The 22,310-nt window shown below is 41.5% G+C and overlaps 1 protein-coding gene and 1 non-coding gene across 2 annotated transcripts in view; both read right to left on the minus strand.

Moving 5' to 3' along the window:
* Window positions 1-22,310, minus strand: part of LOC122796951 (DNA repair-scaffolding protein-like) — a 1,499,749-nt gene that overhangs the window by 1,194,416 nt on the left and 283,023 nt on the right. The gene's annotated exons all lie outside the window — the stretch shown is intronic.
* TRNAA-AGC lies at window positions 16,952-17,024 on the minus strand. The gene has a single exon. It is a non-coding gene; the product is annotated as a tRNA-Ala (tRNA).

Below are 22,310 nucleotides of genomic sequence, written 5' to 3' on the forward strand. Positions count from 1 at the left end.
CTGGAGGTCCATAGAGCACATCCAGTTGTCCTTCTCTAGAAAGGGGAGAATGGACTGCACCGTGACCATCCAGAATTTGTGAGGTTTGATAAATTTGTTCAATAGGCTGAGATCCAGGATTGGTCTCCAGTCCCCTGTCTTTTTTGGCACTAAAAAGAACCTTGAGTAAAACCCGGATCTTCTCTGGTCTGGTGGGACTGGTTGGATGACTTTTTCTTAGCAGCTTTCTATTTCTAAGGCTGCTAACTTCCTCTGATTGGGTGGTACATCGGAGATTCGTTTGATGGGTCTGGGACTTAAATCGAATGGTATCTGGCAACCTCTGGATATTACTCTCTGCACCCAAACATCGGTAGTAGTAAGTTGCCAGGCTGGCAGGTGCAGAGAAAAATGACCCCTGACTGCTTCCAGAGAGAAGCAATCGGGCTGCTGCTCAGGAGCGCTGGTAAGGTCGTCCAAAGAAGGAATCTCGAGCACCCTGGTTACGCAGACCCCCTCTACCTCGAAATGGGTGTCTTCCAGATGAGTTGCCCCCCCTCTGCCTTGGGGAGATTGCTCACCATGAGTGTCACGAAAAGATCCTTGGGATTTCTCGAACCACAATTTTCCTCCCCTCTGGTTCCTGGAGTAGGACCTCTGGAGGGTGAAAAAACATATGCCCACAGCAGACAAGGTCTTTCAGTCTTTCTCACTTCGTGCTAGTGTGCCTCGTACTTTGGGACCAAAAAGTGCAGATTAATCAACAGGCACATTGACAAAGGAAGATTTAAAGGGGTCTGTGAAATCACACAAACGCATCCAAGCATGACGTCTCATGACAATTCCTGATGCGGCTGCTCGAGCTGCCCCCTCAGTGGTGTGAGATATCAAATGCATCGAGGAGTTCAAGATAGATTCAAGGGTAGCTAGCTGCGAGGAGACAGTGTCACTCACCTTATCAAGCAGGACCCCCGCCAAACAGGAAGACATTTCAGAGATTAAGTCTCTTTGGAGGAGAGTGAAGTGTGCCAGATAGTTCAGCAACCGAATGGCAAAGGTCACTGAAGCATAGGTCTGCTTCCCTAGTCTGTCCATGGCCTGAGACTCCCTGTTCGGAAGATGGACAGTGGAACTACCTTCTGCCAATTCCCTCTTGGTGGCCGCTGCCACGACCATGGAATCAACTGTCAACTGCTTGGACCAGTTCGGCTGGTCTTCGAGGGTGGATAGAATTTTGTCCGGACTCCAGAGGACAGGTTCTAAGTTGTCCAGGGCCTTCCAGGCAAGCTACACGATCAACCTAATAAGCTCATCCACAGGTGGAGTCACACAGGAAGCAGATGGCTGGGCACGGAAGGCCTGCAAGAACACAGATTCCTCAGAAGAAGGGTTAGAGGACTTCCAGTCTCCCCGCTGCTTGAGGATTTTGAGAATGTCTTCAAATGAGACATCATTTGGGGGAGACTGTGGGAACACTTTTCCCTCATTGCAATCGATGTCCTCAGTGACAGATTCCTCAGGGGAATCAAGGTGCTTCCTCTTAAACTGTTTCTTCAGGGGTGGCTCCCCAGTGGGATCGTCTGAGGAGGACTCCGGAGAAAGGTATCCCTTCAAAGGTAGGTCTTGCGGCTGCCGTGCCCAGGATCCCAAAATAGGGTTGGGACAGCTGCATGCTAGAGGGGGTTCTGGTGTCGATGTCATTTGTACTTGACTGCAAGCCTGTGGAGGCAAGGACCCTCTCCATCACCTGGAAAGCAGGCCCGCCCAAAGAGGGATGGGGACCCGGAACAGAGAGGGATAACCTCGGAAATAGGGTCACACCCTACCCTGAAGAGCCCGCCTCCAGGTGAGGAGCTCCGAGAGGACTGGAAGCTGATGGAGCAGTGGACACAGATGATGCCAGTGAAAAAAATAGGTGTATGGCTAGGTACCAAGGTGCCAACAGTCCAAACATTGCTCCAAAAGTGTACCAGCTCCAACTGAGCTGATGCAGCAAGGGAGGTCAGTGCCGACAGGGAAAACTCTGCAGTCGGAGCAGAGACAGTGTGCACCAAGGTGGTCATCGGTACCAAGATCTCCGGGGCCTGGGCAGAGGAGGATGAACAGGTGAGTATGCTGTGAAGGGTTTTGAACCAAAGGGGATGGAAGGTCTATCCAGGGTGAGCAATCCCCTAGCTGCCAGAAGCTGGTCCACAACCCGCACTACATCTTGTTCAGAAAGGCTCCTGGTGGATCTATAGGAGGCTGCTGATGAAGAATCAGGTCTTTCAAGAAAGGGACTAAACTGGTGCCTTGAAAAAGAGTCGTACGTGGGAGAGTATCTGGTTCTTGGGAGATGTTCACCCTTAGGAACCAAGGTCATAGTCTGTGGAGCCAAATAAGCTACCGGCACCATGGCTGGGGATGGTGCCGAAGCAGGTATGGCTGTCAAAGCCGGTGTCGGAACCAAGGACGGCACCTACGCTGATGGTGTCGAAGCTGGAACCGAAATAGGAGTCAGCAGAGACTGTACCGAGGGGGAAGACACAGGGCCTGGTGCCAAAGAGGTCTGCCTCAAAGGCACCTGAGAAGCTCAGTGCCAACTCTGTTCCGTAACTTTCGGGGATGCAGGGACCGAGTGACTCCATTTTTCCTTGTATTTCTTGGTCTTAGGAGGTGGTGAGACCTCCGACCCAGAGATAGCCTCCGAAAAAGGCATTCTGACTAAACCTTTCACAACTAACATGTTTTTACGCTCTGCTAGAGTGTGATTGCTAAAACTAGAGCAGATCTTACAAGCAGCATTTATATGGTCCACGCCCAAACAGTAAACGCAGTGCGCATGGCCATCGGAGTTGGCCATCTTTCGCCCACACATGCACTGTTTAAACCCCAACTTAACTTTGTCTGATACAGTACTGACAGCAAAGAGATATTCTGAAGGAAACAACAAGGGAAAAGAAAAAGGGAGTTATTAATTTTTTTTTTTTTGGAAGATAAAGGAGGAAAGGAGAGAATACCAACAATGGTATCTAAGAATATCACAAGTGGTAAAGGAGGGCCTACCAAAGGCAGGAGAGAGGAACAGTACCAATGATGGTAAAGGGTTAACTACCAAAGGTAGAAGGTAGGAAATAGAAACAGGTTACAGACAATAGGGAGAAAATGCTCAACTGATCAAAAACGACAAAGTTTTGAGAGAAAACTACACAAATCTCCACTTAGCTTTGAGAGAGAGAGGCTAGGCATGACTGACTAGGAATGTGGCAAACGAGATCTGGAGAGACTATGACAGGGGCATTATGGGTAAGTCTTAGCTGAAAGTTTTTGGCTAGCGCGAGCTTGGAAACTGCAGGGTCAGTTCCAGGGACGGAACTGAATTTGTATTAGTAAGGAATGAATAAAGATTTACATCAGATAAAATATTGCATAACTATAAGAATCAATCAGAGGAGGTTAGAAAGGATTGGAAAGAGAGACTGTTCACAAAGAAACAATGGAAGGATATATGTATGTCTCCCAAACATGGAACAAATTTAGTATTTTTGCTTGTAAATGTTTACATAGATGGTGTTACACCCCAAGTAGACTTCAGAGAATTTTTCCTCAGGTAGATAGTAAATGTTGGCGGTGTGACAGGGAAGAAAGAGGTACTTGGGAACATACTTTCCGGGAGTGCAGTGAGTTGGTGGACTAAGGATTCCCTGCGGGATGCACTGTCTGTGATGCTGGGTGGGCAGACTGGTGTGATGACTGAGATGATTTTTCTGAGCTATTATTCAGAATCAGAATTGCCTAGACATAAGGCCTTGCTGTCTCTAATTATGGTGGCTGCCAAAAAAACAATTAGTAGAAAATGAAAATCAAAACCTAAAGCAACTATACTAGAAGTAATGAATAAAGTAAGCGAGAAAAAAACTACTGAAACTGAGGTCTTTAGAAAAAGGTAGGAGCAAACTACATAGGAAAAAATGGGAATTGTACATATTCATACAGGGGAGGAATGAGGTTTATAAGAAGGCAGGAGTTAAATGAACTATGCAATGTTTGACTGGAAATGATTAGGTAGATTATAAGTAATGTACAATGTTTGCAACTGAGAGTGTGTCGGTATGGTTTGTGATGTAAAATACTTGCAACTAGGATTGTGTCGTTGAGGTATGTTTTCATCTATATAAATGTATGATTGCTTATGTCATAAGGGATGGTTTAATAAAGATGTTTCTCGTTTAAAACAAAAAGGGCAAGAACTGCATAATCTACGTAACATTGCTTAGGTTATATGATCTATAGCAATACATGTGAAGCATAATGCTTGTTAATTTTAAATTAATACAATTTGATTACTTTTATATAAATGTAAATGTGCCTATGTCACAAGTGATAATTCAATAAAGGTGTTTAACAAAAAAAAAAGACACTTCTCGTACTTTATGGTTATCTCCAGATGATAACATGTCTGGAGAACTTGATCTCTTGCCCTTGTTAATTGATGCCTGGTCGGGGCAGTAATGAGCCAGTTGTCTAGATATGGAAATACCCAGAATCCTTGCAGTCTCAAGTGAGCTGCTGCTACTGCCATACATTTAGTAAATAGTCTGGGGACTGTGGTGAGACCAAAGGGCAGAACTCTCAACTGGTAATGACCGTCTCCCAGCCAGAAGTGTAAATACCTTCAGGATTGCCTGTTCATCTTTATGTGATAGTATGCATTCCTGAAGGTCTACTGAGCATATCCAGTCATTCTTGCCCAAGAAAGGGAGAATGGACTGAAGAGTGACCATCCTGAACTTGGTGCACTGAACTGACTAGTTCCAGTTGCTGAGATCAAAAATTGGTCTCCAGTCCCCAGTTTTCTTTGGCACCAAAAAGAATCCTGAACAAGTTCCGGAATCTTGCTGGTCTGGCTTGGATGACTTTTTTCTAGCAGCTTTTTGAATTGCTGCTTGTTCCCTCTGACAGGGTGGAACATCAAGGATTTTTCTTGAAATGAGAAAAGGAAAGAAAATGGTACTGCATAACCTATGTAAATAATCCCCTGCACCCAAGTATCTGTTATTTCTCTGGTGCAGGGATAGCCAATCCCAGATTGCCTTCAGAGGAGGGCAATCGGGCCTCCTTTCCGGAGCACTGGAATAGTCTGTCAAAGAATGAATCTCCGGATCCCTGGTTTTGGGGGGCAACCTCTGCTAAGGGAGAGGCATCTCCCATTAGAGTTCCTGCCTCTAACCCTGTGGGAGCTTCTTCCACGTGTCCTGGAAAGGTCCCTGGAATTTTTTGAACCACATCTTTAGACTACCACATTGATTCCTGGAAAAGGTTCTTTTACGTGTCGAAAAATGTACATCCACAGCAGACAGGGTCTTGCTGTCTTTCTCACACATGAATAATGTGTCTTTTACTTTCAGGCAAAACAAAGACGTGCCATCAAAAGGAGCACTGAAGAAGACTTGAAGGGCTCTGGAAAATCACGTAAACACATCCTGGCATGCCTCCTGATGGAAAGGCCTGAACCCGCTGCCCTTGAAGTTCTTTCAGCTATATGCAAAATGAGCCTCATGGACGAACTAGAAATAGATATCAGTGTAGCCAACTAAGAAGTAACAGACTATTATACTTCCTCAGAAATGGATCCTGAGAGGGCATTTGAAAGTTCCTTAATCAAATCCCTCTGTAACCTTGTGAAATGTACCAAATAATTCAGTGACCTTAAAGCAAAGGTCGCTGAAGCATAGACATGCCTTCCCAAACCTATCACCTTAGACTTCTTGTTGGGGGGATGAACAATGGAACTCTCCTTAAGTTCCTTTCTAGTGGCCGCCTAATTGACGTCAACAAGAATTCCTTTTCCCGGAAATTGCTTGTCCTCTGTTGGCGCCATAATTTTGTCAGGTCCTTGAGGTATTGGTTCACTTGTGTCAGGATCCTTCCATCCCCACAGTGAGATCAACTCAATGAGCTCAGTGGGCGGAGTCACCCAGGAGGTAGACAAGCAAGTACTGAAAGCCTCCAGGAATACAGACTCCTTAAACAAAGGGTTGCTGGACCGCCAGCCATCTCTTTGTTTTAAGATTTCAAGGAAGTCTCCAAATGAGACATCCTAAGGAGGTGACTGTGGGGACCCTTCACCATCATCAAAGTTGACATCTTCTGTGACAGACTCCTCTGGGGAGTCTAAGTGCTTTCTCTTGCACATCATCTTCCTACAGACCTCCTCAGTGTGATGCCCTGGGAAGGTATCAGAAGAAGTTGGGATACCCAGTTGGGAAGTCTGAAGTTTCAGTACTGGCTGTCCCTGTGGAAAGGAGGGTTGAGACTCCAAGGGCAGAAATGTCAAGGCTGTAGACTGAGAATCTGAGGGGCTAGGAAGAGTCTGTGTAGCTGAGATAGACAAAGTTCTCTCCATAGCCTCAAAGGCAGACTTCCCTAGAGAGGGAAAGGACCTTGGATCCAAAAAGGCAAACTTTTTACGAAGCCACTTCTGTTAATGCAGTGAATATAGCTTATAAATATATTGATAATTTAGAGGACATGGTTACGCAATTTCATATTATGTCTGAATTATTTTAATTTTTGGACATTAAATATCCTGTTATGCCTAAGTTACTTGGGATTCCCAAACTTCATAAAAATGAGGCCAAAAGTGGATGGGGGAAAAACAAAAATACATCCCATGGCAAAGTAAATTGATTTAAAGCTTAAGGGATATCTCAGGAAGTTTGAACACCTTTGCAAAAATTTGTGGGACTTTTTAATAAAGTTGGGAAAAGTGCAATGTAGTGATGAAATGTTTTTTTTTTTTTTTTTGACCACTGATGTGGTAGATTTACTTACTGCAATACCCCATGACTTTGGCTTAGAGTGGTTTCATGACTTTATACTGTGTACTGATTTAAGTAATGACGATATGAATATTTTGGATATGTTTATGGAGGCAGTATTGAAAAATAACTTTTTAAATGGGAAATATTACCTACAAGAAGAAGGTGATTGTGATGGGGGCATCTTATGCCCCCGTCTTTGCGAATATAATCCACCTGCAGTGGGTAAGAAAATCATTATTTAAATGCGTTTGACCCTCCCCCTTGGTCCTCTATATGATATTTTTGGATGACATTTTTATTTGGAGGGGGTCTACTATAGAAATTGAGGCTTTTATGTTATATTTAAATATGATAACTTATTTGAAATTCAAATTTTCTTACAGCCTTAATGGAATAAGTTATTTAGATGTGTTTGTAAATAAGGATGATGAGAATAGAAGACTATGTAGTATTATATTTCAGGAAACCCACTTATTCAGATAGTTTACTCCATTATTCAAGTTGCCACCCAGAGAATCAGAAAAAAGCCATTGTACACGGGGCAGTAGGTTAGAGTGGCTCGAATAATGTCAGAGGATGAAACTTTTATGGAGGAAGGATACAAGTTGGATGAAATGTTCCGACTTGGCTACCTGGTTATTTCGATTAAGGATGTATGGAAAGAATTTAAAAAAGAAAAAGTGAGGATTATAAACCTCCAATGAGAAACCCTGATTATGTGATCGTTTCAAGACAGATCGATTCCAGCAATTCTGCCTTTTCAAAGACATTTGTTATGACTTATAACAGCGAACATGAAAATATTTGTAAAATCCATAAAAAGAACTGCAACTTTTGTTTTCTGTTTTGAGAATGTTACGGCTATTACAGGGGAAGCCCCTGTCGTGGTTTATAGGAAAGCTAAGTCATTTTAACACTTTTCTGACATGCCAGATAATGGAATAAATATCTATACTAATAAGAGACCTAGTATGTTTAAATGTGGTTGCTGCCCACAATGCAAACATCTTAGAGAAGTGGTTAAAATTAAAAATGTGACAGTGAGGCTACAGTATGTTAATTGTACTATTAGTGTAATTTATGGGGCTTTGTGCACACACTGCAAATGGTTTTATATAGGGAAAACAAAGACAGATTATGGATCAAATTTATGAACATAATTTAGATATTAGGAATAATAATCTGAATAATGCCCTAGCAAAACATATTATGCAATTTCCTACTCACACGAGTGAGCATGGTTCCAAAGAGTAGTAGAGGGGACCCATGGGAGGAGCTTTTAGAACCTAGGGAGTTGAGATGACAAATTAGGCTCAAATTAACAATGTTCAATAAATAGTGTGTTAAAACTGTATTTGTTATATGTTCAAATGTTGTGTATTTATATTTGTTTTAATTATACTGCAGTATTTTGTTAATGCAAATATTAATTTTTTTATAATGATTTTCTTGAATGCGTTTTTAGACTGTATTTTATTGGTTTTAGTGTGGTCATGTGATATTTGAGTGGGTTATTTAAATGAGCTAGTACTTGATTGTGATAGCTTCTGAAGACGTCTTTTGTTACATACTGGACAAAAATGCTTAATCTTTCTAATAAATCAGTTGTGTTTTTATTATTTTGCCTCAGCTTCATTTTAGTAGCATTCCCGTTTGGTTCTTAGTTTGAAGGTATCAGATGAAGTTGGGATATGGAGTTTCAATACTGGCTGTCCCTGTGGAAGAGAGGGTTGAGACTCAGAGCGTAGAGATGTCAAGGTTATAGACTGTGGATCCTTGGGGGGGGGGGGGTAGAAACCATCTGTGTAGCTGAGACAGACCGTGTTCTCTCCATAGCCTGAAAAGGCAGACCTCCTCAGACAGGTAAAGGACGTTGGATCAAAAAAGGCCAGCTTTTGGATCGCTGTCCCTCCCTGCTCCGAGAACAATCCCCTGAGGCAGAAGCTGGAGCTCAGCTAACCCATGCCAAGGCTCTAAGGTGAAGAGATGGCTCAAACAACTTCAGAGTTGACTTCAACACCTTGGTTCTGACAGGGACGCCTCAGCTCTGCGAGTTCTCTGGATCAGACTGAACAAAAGTGTTCAGAGCAAACTTCGGATCAGAGGATAATAGTATCCTTGGATCCAAGTCAGACGGAGCTGTATGGCTTGGATTCAAGAACTCAGATACTGGAATGAGTCAGAGGAGGAACTGGAAGTGGGGTGTGACAGAAGATTGGACCTCTTGACCCGAAAGGGTAGGACCCAAAGGGGCACCAATTAGACTCTGCTCCAAGAGAATTCTTCTCTCCACTCTCACATCTTCAGTTAGGCTTCTGGAAGAAAGACAGGAAAATCCCAAAGGGGACTGGGGTCTCTCTTAAAAAGGGAGAGGGTATCCTGGAGGGAACAGGATCAACTGAAGGGGAAGTTCTTGGAAGGTAAACAACAGTGGATGAAGTAAGCTGGATCAATTGGCTTATGCATCAGATCTGAAGTAGTCTGATCTGTCTTTTTCTTTAGTTTTAGATCCGATGAGCAGGCTGAATCCAACAAATCCCGGTTTTGAAGACTTCTCATCAGAGGATGAGGTCAGATCCAAAAACTCAGTCTTTTTCCCTTTAAGATCCGAAGGAGAAGTAGGATCAGGAAGTTGTCTTTTTCTTGGTTGCTCCAAAGCCTTAGAGTAAGAGGTAGAAAGGGCTCACAGAGGATTTAGATCTTTCACATTTTTGGGGGGACATAGTCCCAGATAAAGCCTCTCCAAAATAAGGTAGAAGCCCTTTCAATATCAAATTATTTTTTTCTCTTTACTAGGGCTCTAGAGTTAAACCCATAACAGATAGAGCAATCCTTTTTTTAGTTTCATAATTTTCCCTAACAGGAGGAAACCAAACTAACTCCATCTCCACAGAGGAGAGTAAACAACTGCCCTTTTAGCCTAGTTGAAGGGCATACAGGAAGAAAATCCCAACCATACCCAGATAAGCAGAATTTGATTAGTGGGAGTAAGCAACTTACACTAGCTTGTCCATCCAGGGGAGGGAGGAACTGGTGGTCACCCAAGTGGCTAGTTTGCATCTGTACAAGCGTAGGCCTGCAAGCAACCAATGGACGTAGGACCTGGGGATAGTGGCTTGGTTATCCCAAACTGGTAATGATAAACATTATGATGCATGTGTGTTTATGTGAGAAAGCCAGTACACACAAAATATAGAGATGGCACAACACTTGCGGTGACACAGGTGTCCATGTTAGCCACCATGGATGGCATTAGGGTCACAATAGAAACAACCCCTCATGGCTGCCCGAGTGACAACCATGCCATGGAGTGCTCTCATCAGAGAATGAATGGGCAGAGGCTTGATGGTCAACAAGCACAAAGGCTAGAAATAGATATCCCATACATACCTTCTAATTATGTTACACGTAGAAATGCCCTATTAGAAGTACCACATGGCATCATTCTTGCATTTGATTTGCAGACTTACCTACCCCAGAAGTTGCCTGCATATACCTTGTAAAAATTCTCCCTTTTCTCCCTTTTATGGCTTCAATCTACATCTCTGTATCCACAACTTCAATCTGCCAGACAATATTGCCACAGCGCATTATGATATAAAGCTGTCAATCTTATTCTGAATGCCAGGCTTGAAGAGCCATGAACCTTTTTCACAGACATATCCAGGACCCTGCTTTCTTTTGGCATTAATTATGGTGCATACTGAGCCCTGGAGTAAGTTTTGAGCTTAAGGATGCATGCAGGAGAAATTCTGCTTATACACCATTGGGATTTTGTCCAGACATTTTACAAGAGTTTTCAGTCCTACAGATCCACGGGGGCCATTGACTATTAACCCAGCTCTGCAGAGGCTTCAAGTAGCTGCTTTCTCAATGTGCACTAAATGTGAAATGTTCTGTGATGAAAATTGGAACCTCCACATCAGAGATAATTGTTATCTCCCAAAATAGAATACAGTGCTCTCTACAGGAGAGAAGGAGGCAGCAATATCAGGAGACATTTAAGTATTTAAAGTCTTGCTCCTGAGTGATGGAAGAGCACAGTCTAAAGAAAGGCCACTGGATGGAAGCAATGGCATCAGTAATGCAAGCATTGTACCACACTGTGATAATGAAGCAAACACAGGATCAGAGGATGAAGCTTTAAATTTAATTGTCAGCACTGGGGCTACTTAAGATTATATTGAATGCTACTGCATGGAAGGTGCCCTTGTGTGTTCCCACAGATGAAACAATTCTCCCAGCCTCTCTGCAGCACAGCATCCTTGGTCTATCAACTACTCACAACACTTCTACATTCATGTAGGGGTCAGTGGTGCAGCAGCTATACTACCTCCCTTCTCCCCACCACCACTCACTCCCAAACCCCTTGCTGTGTTCCTTCCAGCACCTAGGCTCACTAATCACATCTGAGTCATTGGGGTCATATTCAGGACATCATCCTTATATGCCGCAATGCCACAGCTAACAAGAAATACTTTGGACATTGAATTATGTGAATTGCTTTGGCAGTGGTTTAACAGTAGTTCATGTGCACTTTGCAGATACAGTTTTCTAAAACATATTAAAGTTTAAAAAGTTGTGACCTTTTGTCATCCTGCCTTTCATATTCTAGGCTGCAACATCTTGTTTATTCAAATGCAGATTAAGCCTTTTCCCATAATGTTAACAAGTGGAAGGCATAAACCCCTTGTAAAGACTACCCTGATCTTCCTTATGCCTCGCCCTTAAGCAAAATGGACACTAAAATCTCTGTTTTGTTGCGGGACTTTCTCCCTGTAGGAGATCTGGGAAACTTTTGACCCACAGTTGTAGAACAGGGAGGCTCAACATGGAAACAAACAAAAGGGCACCCCCCCCCCAAAAAAAAAGTAATAGCATAATGCAACAAGAATTCCAAAGGGAACACTACCTCAACAACAAAAACCACAAAAACTGCTAAAAATATTTCATTACAAAATCCAAGTACAAAAACACTACAGGAGCATGTACAAGCAAGGACCACACATCATTCCCAATGGGGAGAGAGAACCAATCTACTTAGAAAGGCACTCTAGCGTCCCCAAATTTATACAGCAGGAGGAGAGGGTAGAGAATTTTTGTGGGTGCATCCACTAACTAATGTTTTCAATAATGAGTAGTGATCTCCACCTCCAGTAGGCAGCTTCAGCAAAACATGAGTTACCACCAGATCAGGGAGTAGTCTAAAGGAGGCATTGCTCAGAACTTTAAACGCTAAAAGGAAGTGCATAAGCTGCAAACAAGACGCACAATGAAAAAATTATCATGTGAAGGAAGGATACATCCAAAAAGGAAAACTTCTTAATGGGCATGTTGAGGGAGGGGGGCAGCAAATATATTAGAAGGCATAAATGAAATAAAAGGTAAATCATAGTTAAAAATAGTAAAATAAATAGAAAAAGGACAAATGACAAAAAATAGGTAAATAAAAAAGGAACTATGAGTAGTAATCAAAGAGGGAGTCAGGGGACTAGGTGTAGTCTACATACCCCTCTTCAACAGGTTAACAGCCACTCCTTATAATAAGGAAGCTGATAACTTCAGGGACCATTTAGAAAGGATACTGTCTGATTCGCTAGGCAGAAAAAAAGCAGGGAAGAGAAGCAAAAGGAAAATACAGCAATGAGCTTGTTAAACTAATTGGAAATTACAGCAATACAAAGCACAAGTAGAAATATGTTCTGGGAAGCTAAATGCTGTTATACAAATAAAAATTCTCTTGGTATCCTGACACATGCTGGACTGCTTCAACAAATTTACTGAGGCTGAAGGAGACAAGTGAGTGACCTGTCTTATGTGCTTCAAAATGAAACATTCATCTGTGTGACCTAGAAAGTTTGGTAACTACTGTTTGTATGTTTTGCATAAGATATTTTAACTCCTTACATATTAATTTTTATTTTATTTTACATTTGTTGTCCGGGCTGGTCCAACTGGATATATATCCATTTTCAGCAGAGGCCTGGGGAAAAAAGCTCCAAGTTGCTGTTGCTGTCTCTTTCGGCTTTTCCCAGTTAGGGGTCACCACAGCAGAACTCCGGTCCGCTAATGACTGGCAGTTAATTTTTACGTACTGAGTTGCCAGCCCTGACGCACAACCTTCAACGAAGGTATGCCCATTCATGCATGTCTCCATGCAGAAGACGTTCTAGCTGAGAATCGAACCGGACGGCATCTTACTGTGAGGCGACAACGCTACAGCAGCACCACCACCGTGGGGAAAAAAGCTCCAAGTGAAAACATTAATAAAATGCTATTATTTTTCTCTGACCTATATTTGTAACTATTTTTATTAATGTTTTATTAATGTTTTCACTTGAAAAAAGCTCCAAGTGAAAACATTAATAAAACATTAATAAACATAGTTACAAATATAGGTCAGAGAAAAATAATAGCATTAGCATATTTTTACAGTGGCAACAATAAGCAATTAATTACCAATAGAGGGACTTCAAATTGAGCATGATAAGAGAAAAGTAAGTTTTAGTAAAGGTTTGTATGCATGATAAATGAGAGTACTAGGAGCAAATAGCAAGCTAGTCAGGGTTAGTACAGGGGCACAGCCAGTGAGTTATGAGGTGAGTTGGGATTTGAAACTGGGAGGAGAGGAGATAGTAGTGAGGTTGGCAGGAAGGGAGTTCCAGGCTTTTCCTATTGAGTTAGAGAACAAGGAGTTGCCTGCCAAGTTGATGGATTTACATGTTGATATAAGATGTTTGTTAGAAGAATGTAGGCTTTTGAGGTTGTAATAAGGGTAGTAAGTATAGGGGTTTTGGTAGGTTTGTAGAGAATTTTATGGGTTAAGGAGAGAATAGGATCAGATTTTGCAGCTCAAGCCATCCCAAATTACTTTAAGTTTAAGCAGTGGCGAGTTTCTAAAGGTGGAGCCAGAGGCAAATCTGGCAATACTATCATAGGCGACAGACAGTTTGGTGAGGTTAGTTTTGGACAAATATGTGTAAATAGGGGAGGCGTAAAGGAGGGTAGAAATCAGATGGGAATGGGCAATGGAGGTTCTGGCACGTAGTGTAAGAAATGGTTTAATTCTAAACAGGGAGCCTAGTTTTCTGTTAACTGATTTTATAGTGTTGTTAATGTGAGAATCAAAGAATATGTTGTTGTCTATCTCTACTCCGAGGAGCCTGGTGGTAGGGTCAGGTGATATGCTGGTGCCATTACTAGACAAGACAGAGAAGTTGAGCGGTGAGGATTTACGGGTGCTGGAGAAAAGTAACAGTTTGGTTTTCTTGGGGTTTAAGATTAAGCATTGTTTTAGGAACCATGTTTCAACATTTTGGAAAGTCTGTTGGGTGACAGAGTGCAGTTTGGAGGTGGATGAGGCAGAACAATTCAAAGTAGAATCATCAGCATATTGTATACAGGTTGCAGAGGAAATACTGGTATGTAGATCATTAATAAAAATAGAAAACAGAAGGGGGCTAAAGTATTGAGCCTTGGGGACTCTAAGGGTAATGGGTAGGAGGTTGGATAAGTTGTTTTGCCAGAGTATTGCGTTTTTTCTGTTATGAAGATATGACTCGAACCACTTTATAGCACTGGAGTTGAGAGCAAAAGCTTCAAGTTTAACAGTATATGGTGACTGACCATATCGAAGGCTTTGGAAAGGTCAATAAAGAGAGCAGAGGTAAGTATGTTATTGTTCCGGTTTTTGTTGATGCAGTCAGTAAAGGAAAGGAGGGCTGAAGTGGTGCTGTGGAAAGGCCTGAAGCCATGTTGACAGTCCGCTAGCAGGTTGTAATTTAACAGGTGTTTAAAGAAGTTGTTATTGGATGCATTTTTCCATGAATTTAGCTAGGGGGGAGAGTAAGGCTATGGGACAGTAATTTGAGAGTTCTGTTGAGATCCCACCTTTATGAAGGGGAATGATATGTGAAATTTTCCAGAGTGAAGGAATGTAGCCTTCAACAAAGGTTCTGTTAATCAGAATGGAAATGGGATAGGCTAATGGTTTGGCTGCAATTTTTAGATACTGAGCCTGTAGAAGGTCAGCAGAAGGAGAAGAGGTTTTAAGTTCGTGGAGAAGAGAACAGATAAGTGATGTGGGTACAGGGTGCAGTTGAAAAGTGGGAATAGAGGTCTTAGAGGAGGAGGACTGAGAGGAGATATTGGGGGCTAGTTGATTAGCTAGAGACTGGACAGTTTCAGAAAAGAAGGTATTGAAGGCATCAGCAGTTTGTTTTGGGTTGTTCTGGGAAGTGCCTAAGGGGCATGGGGTGTCACAGTGGCCAGGCTTTAAGAGAGTATTTATACCTGCCCAGAACTTTTCTGGATTTTGTTGGTTACCTTGTTGTAAATGACAGTAGTAGTTTCTTTTATCTAGCAATACAGCTTTTTTAGTGGAGTTTCTTATTTGTCTAAAGTTAAGTTGGTCAGAGGGATCTTTAGTGCTACGAAATTGGTCCATAGTTTATTTTTCAGGATAATTTTACGCCTTGTATCTTTTGAAAACCAAGGGGCAGGTTTTGAGCCAATTCTAATGGATCTTAAGGGAGCATGAGAGTCTAGAACAGAAAGGAACTTGGAGTTGAAGTAAGCTACAGCATCATCCAGTGGCAGTTGTTTAAGTGGAGACCAGTTGCAAGCATTTAGTTCTGTAAGGAAGCTTTCAGGGTTAAAGTTTTTATTTGATCTGACCATTTTGTATTTAGTTAGGTTAGGGGTAGTAGTTTTATGTCTGATTAGGTAAGTAAGAGTGTGGTCACTTAAATCATCAGGTAATGTCCCTACTGTATAGGTTTGGTGGTGACTATCAGAATCCAGTTCAATATGCTTTCTTTGTTGTTAGTTTTGTTAGTTCTGGTTGGGGTTTGAATGGTTTGTGAAAAAACGTGAAGATTTAAGAGGATGGGAGGGTCTACTGAGGTACAGACTTTCCAGTGTACATTGACATCGCCCAGGACTACGGTTTCTTGTGGGAATTGAATAGAAAGCCAACTAAGGATCTCTACTAGGGAACTGATATTTCCAGGGGAAAGTAGCTGCAGATTATATAGATGGATTTGTGTGTATTAAGCTGCAGTTTGGAGATAAGGATTTCGGGCATTACTTATAGGAGGAGGTTTTTCATGTATGACAGTAATTTGCATACCTGTTTTGTAAAGAATAGCTATCTCACAACCCTTTTTGGCTATACGGTCTAGTCTGTAGATGTTGTAGCCAGGGGGAGTAATCTCACTGTCTACGGTTGCTGGTTTGAGCCAGGTTTCATTCAGGCAAAGGATGTCGAAAGAGTGTATGTCTAGCAGTGCATGGAGGTGGGCAATTTTATTATTAATGCTGCGGATGTTAAGGTGAGCTATAGAGAGAGAAAGTTAGGGGGTTTGGAGGGTAAGTATGAGCAAGAAGGAGGGAGACAGAGGGGGTTTAGAATAGCAGTGTTGTTTGGACCAGAGTTGGGATGAATGTCACCTGCTAGAAGGGAGAAAATAGTCTTTTTAACAGGTCAGAGGGTTTGGTGAGGAAGTGTAAGGATTTTCTGTTAACCTGATTACTGTAAGAAATGTGGAACTTTCTGTGAAACTTTGCAAGAAGGTAGCTTGGAGAGGAAATGATGTTTGAGAATGGTTGGAATGTGTTTTGGGAAGGTGAACTAGTATGTTGACTGAGGGAGTGTGGTTCTTTAAGGCTAAGATGTTCATATGAGGTTAGATGGTAGGGCAACATAAGGAAAGGAAAAAAAAAAACATTTTCATAAAAACAATCATAACAAAGCTGACTGAAAAATGTGAGGTATGCATTAAAGAAACAGCGAAATGTATACTGAAGCACCTAGTTTTCTATCTGCTCTTTAAGTAGACTATTGGGGGCACTTCTCACACTGAACAAACAGCTCACATTTGGCTACACTGAAGTTTTTGCAGCAGTTGTTGAAATTTACTCAACTGTATGATTCAGCAATGCTCACACTGGGAGATAAACTACCTTCCTGAAGTTGTGCATAAAAATGTGTGCTTTCTACTCTTCTAGAACTCTGTACAATGTGCTTAACCAACATTTTCGTTTTTCATCTAATCATTGCCTTGTTCACTGTGAACAGTGCTGTTAAAATAAAATAAATTTGTAATTATTCCTGAACCATTTACAACACAAAATCACATCACATATCTTAACAAGAATGCAGGAAAAGCTGGAGAATGCGGGCATCGATCCCGCTACCTCTCGCATGCTAAGCGAGCGCTCTACCATTTGAGCTAATTCCCCTCTGTGAAAAAATCCTCTGGTTTGTTATTTTGTCAGCAAGACCAAGGGTTTCTGATGACTCAGCAGCACTGTGTGTGTCAAGTACAGCAAGATCAGGTTTCAGCTTTGGGCTGTCATGTGGCCAGGAAACTGACGTGAAAAAGACATTCTCTGATGAGGAATTTCTTCACATATCACTAAAGATACAAACAGTTAAATGGAAAAAAGGTTTCTTGCAAAGTGCTCCTGCTTTCAGATCACTAAAGAAACATACTAAAAAAGAGTGTTGTAATCTGATACGTTACCTTCTTAGCAAAAAAAACACCGGCCATCTTAACCACAACACAGTTTAACAGTATTAATTTTGCTTACTCAGCACACTGACAAAAGGCAAAAGTAACCAGCAGAATTAAAGAGAAAGAAAATGGACTGCTCCTTAGCTGAAGGAATATTACACATGCAGATTAAGTGCACTATAAAGCTACACAGATTTTTAGAATGCTACTGTATTGGCAACCTTTATTTTGTAAGATCAAACATGAATTTATGTGGGTAGATAATAATGCTCATCTGAAAATGGATACAGATATGGGCAAGAACACACACTCCTATAATCTAATACACGACTCTCACTCCAGTTGAAAAGAACTTAACACCAGAAATTAGTACAAGGAAACTAACCATCTAGCAAAGGTCATTTATCTTAAACCTGTCTATTCAAAAGGCTTATATGTAACCAAAAAGATTTCTGGAAGGTAATAAGTAGAACAAAAGTTGCTCTCCTTATACAAACAGAATATGATGGTTAAAAGAATTATGTTCCTTGGAGATCTCAGTACTGTTTTCTAAAAAGTTCAAACTGTCAACCCACCCCGCATCAATACTTCTTGGCAATATACCCCATCCTATAAAGCAGTATACAGACTTTTATAATAATCTGCAGGAGAAACCTGTCTGCATTAAATAAACTTTCAGAATGTGTGTAATGCTTGCCCACTCCAACAGACCAAAAAAAAAAAAAAAAAAAGACACAAACTAGAAGTCTGCCCTACCTTCTTACTAAGTGCCCCTTTAACCTGTCAACTACATTGGGAACTTAATGCACTTGTACTCTACCTCACCATCATAAATCAAGTTGCTATGGTAAATCCTGTGGTACTTAATTTCTTCTAGCACAATGACCATCTGAAAATACTTTTAACCCTGCCACAGAACCTCACAGTGCTATCACAGCTTGGTGACAAAACAATATCCAACGCTACCCACAACCTGTTTATAGTGAAACCCAACAGCACTTAAAAGTACTTAGTCTGGTATTATTAACATAACCGAATGCTGAAATTTAACTTGACACTGACCGTAGGTTAATAATCACCAAAAAAATAATACAAAGTTGAATATACAGTCATACTGAAGTGGTCCACAGATTAGTACAGTATTCTAGTCATATTTCTTGCTTCCCAGAACTTTAATAAAATGCATTAGATGGTATTAGGCGCATAAGTAAGGGGCCCATACTAAAAAATACAGTATTGCCTTCATTCCTGCCACTCACTTCCACAAGTTTGCCATTGATAAAGGAATATTTGTCTAAGAAAGATCCATAACTTTTGTGAAGGGACCTCTTTCCAAAATTATGTAAACTGCAATGCTTTTACTGCTGTGCAACTTCAGTACATAGTCTGTCACCTTCCAGTGGCATCTTGCCTGTTCTGCATGGAAGGCATGTAGAATAATGCCTCTCTCCACTAATAAAGGAACCCACAGCATCTTTGTTCTTACCATCCCCTTTCCAGAAATAATTGAAAGGGCTTTATAACCACAACCCACATCTCATTTCAGACTTATTCAGCATCCTCATCTCTCAGGCAACACAGGATCAAGAAAGGGCATAGTACTTTTAACTGGAAGTTTCAGCCTCAGAGACCATGTCCTCCAAAATATGGATAAGGACAATATCATGGAGCAGTCTTTACTAACATCACAAAAGCACCCCGTTGAGTACAGTACCCCAAACCCTTCTAGGACATAACATGGCAGACTAAGCCAGCTCATTTAAATGGCTTAAGCACCATCTTACTGACCAGGCTTTCAAAGCTGCCAGCACTCACAGCAGGTCACCCTACACATGCTTTGACAATCTGTGCTAGATCCTCGTCTCTGTTTTCATTAATGTCGTCAAGATTACACTGCTTATGATAGAAACCTTATTCTCTGCTGACAAGATGCTTGCATTATTTTCTGAGCCCTGACCTACTAAATGACACACTGGGACCTACCTTAATGTTACTCACGTAGGACTTGATCCCATAAGACCAACAAATATCAAAATAATTGAAGCTATGATTTCTGCAATAGTCAAATGTCTACCACAGGCTCATCAAAACTATATCAGGTAGGTTATAGCAGAAGTACCAAGTACAAGATGTACCAATTTAAGCTTTTGTGGTTTCTGGCTTGATAAATTACAAAGTAAGCAACAACCCATAACATTATGTTTGAGTTGTGTTCATTAGTGCAGTCTATATATGAGGTGTCTGCCATAGGCAGTGACTGATGTTCGGCCTGATTCTCAGGGCCTCTGAGTGTTGTCCCTTCTTCATGTAGGGCAGGCACACCCTCCCTCAAAAGTGGGCACATCTCTGTATAAAAGCCTATACAAGTGCACAGCCCTTCATGTGTCTTACTGTTACAAACAATATGCATGGGATGAGTCTCAAAGCTGCCTTCATCCCAACATACGAGAGGCTGATTAAGATTAAGTGGGACACTGGTGAATGCTTCAAAGATAAGCAGAGGCAAACCTAGACTAGCCTGTAGTGCTGAGAAAATGTGTAGGCCAAGGACCAGGTGGTTATTTTTACTACACCCTGTGCACTTACCCTCCAAAATAAAAGCTGCAATAGTGGCAGTCACCTAGTACAGTGCACTCTGGTCAGATAAGGCAGAACCTTGCTATGATGCTCACAGCAGTATTAGCAGTCCACTTGGGAATAGTTTGAAAGACTGGTAAACACTTTTTCCTACAAAAAGGACAGGAATAAAGTGATAATTTTTTCTAAATGCAGACTAGGAGCAAATGTGAGGAACAAACTGAAAACTAGTTTTTTTCTTATTTTTTTTCTAGTAAAATCTCATATGTGCATAGCCAAATTTCACTCTCCTCTCTTTTTTTTTTAAACAAGAAATATCTTTATCAAATTATCACTTATGACATGGGCAATCATTTTTATAAATGAAAATAAAACCATATTTTTTTTCAACAAACATCTTTATTAAATTTTCACATACAACACAGGCAATCCTACCTTTATATAAATGAAAAACAAAATGACACCACTTTAGATGCAAACATTACACATCACAGACACCACCGAAACAACTGTACTGGAAAACATTTTACATAACTTAAAAATCTATACCGGTATTGTCAGCTAAACATTATACAGCTTATTCAAATCCTGCCTTTTAGACCTCGTTCTTTCCCTGCATATACGGTTCCTACAATTCCCATTTTTTGCTATGTAGTCTGCTCCTTCCCTTTTCTAAAGATGCCAATTCCAGTTGTTTTATCTCTGTTACTATATTCTCTACTTCTAGTAAAGTTGGTCTAAACTTTGATTTCCATTTTCTAGTAATTGCTTTTTGGCAGTCACCATAAAGTACAGTTTTGTACCTACCATAAATGTAGATGTCCGAACTGGATAGCATCTGCAGTCATAACAAATGGGTTGTCCTGTCGTCAGGCAGCCCTTCGGTCGGCCGGATTCCAAAGTCCGGGTCCGGCTTCGGCTGATGTCGCGCTTCACCCGACGTCATCTCTGCTGGTCTTCGGGTATAAAGGCATCAGCCGACGCCATTTTCCTCAGTGTTTCTTGCCCCAGATGCCAATTGCCCTCTTGGAAAGCTAAATTTTGGATAAATGCCAATGTTTCCAAAATAGTAGAAGGCAAACACAAAAAATAAACATGTATGTACATATATACAAACAAATACACCATAAGAGACTCCCCCCCAGCTAGCTATTAGGAGGGTAAGTACCCTAGGAGTACCGCAGAGGGGAAGGAGGGAGGGTAATCCTGACTGCAGATGCTATCCAGTTCGGACATCTACATTTATGGTAGGTACAAAACTGTACTATGTCCTTCATGGATGCATCTGCAGTCATAACAAATGGGTAGAATACCATAGCCAAACTAGGGAGGAGGAATAATAATTATGGTGTAGTCAGGATCCCTTGCAGTACAGCAGTGGCAAACCCTGCTCGGGATCTAGAATATAGAGGTAAATTATAATGCTTGGCAAATGTATGCACGGAGGTCCAAGTAGCCGCCTCAATAATGTCCTTGGTTGCCACTCCTCTTAAGAAAGCTGTGGTAGTGGCTGTAGCCCTTGTAGAATGAGGTCTTATGTTCTGTGGAATTGGTTTTCCATGGTAGGAGTAACAGAATCTTATGCAATTTCCTATCCATTTGGAGATTGTCTGTTTGGAAATTGCTTTTCCTTCCCTTCCTGTTGCATAGGCTACAAAGAGCTGGTCAGTTTTTCTGTTACCTTTGGTTCTGTCCAGGTAGTAGCGTAACTGTCTATGTACATCCAAGGTATGCATTATTCTTTCGCCTCTGTTTTGTGGATTGGGAAAGAAGGCAGGTAGGTGGATTGCCTGGTTTAAAGACACTCTGGATACCACCTTAGGCATAAATGTAGGATTAGTTCTCATGGATACCCTATCTTGATGGAAGATTAGGAAGGGTTGCACTGCCATTAAGGCCTGTAGTTCCGAAACCCTCCTTGCTGAAGTAATAGCCAGCAGGAAAGCAGTTTTCCATGACAGGTGTTGTAGATCTGCTGTTGCTGCTGGTTCAAACGGAGGTAGTGTCAACTTTTCTAGTACAAAATTCAAGTCCCATGCTGGTAATGGTGGTTTCCTAGGAGGTTTTACATTCTTGATCCCTCTGAGAAACTGCCTGAGTAGAGGATGTGAAAAGACAGGAGGATCAAAGCTGTATTCTGCTGAAATAGCTGATGCATGTATCTTGATGGAGGAATAGGACAGGCCTGTATGTAGAAGCTCTGCCAAGTACTCCAGAATGTTAGCAATATCTATGTTCGACACATCTTTTCCTCTTTCAGTACTCCAAATGACGAACCTTTTCCATTTTCCTGCATAGTTCCTTCTTGTTGAAGGTCTGCGGGCTTCAAGGATAATGTCTTTAACCCTTTGTGAAAGGTCTGGGTTAGTTACTGCTATGTGATGTTCCAGGCTGTCAGTTGCAAGGTTTTTAGGTTTGGATGTATGATGTTGTA

Source organism: Protopterus annectens, chromosome 3.part0 (assembly GCF_019279795.1).
Source record: "Protopterus annectens isolate FY-2018-M chromosome 3.part0, PAN1.0, whole genome shotgun sequence".
In the NCBI taxonomy this organism is placed as follows: domain Eukaryota; kingdom Metazoa; phylum Chordata; order Ceratodontiformes; family Protopteridae; genus Protopterus; species Protopterus annectens.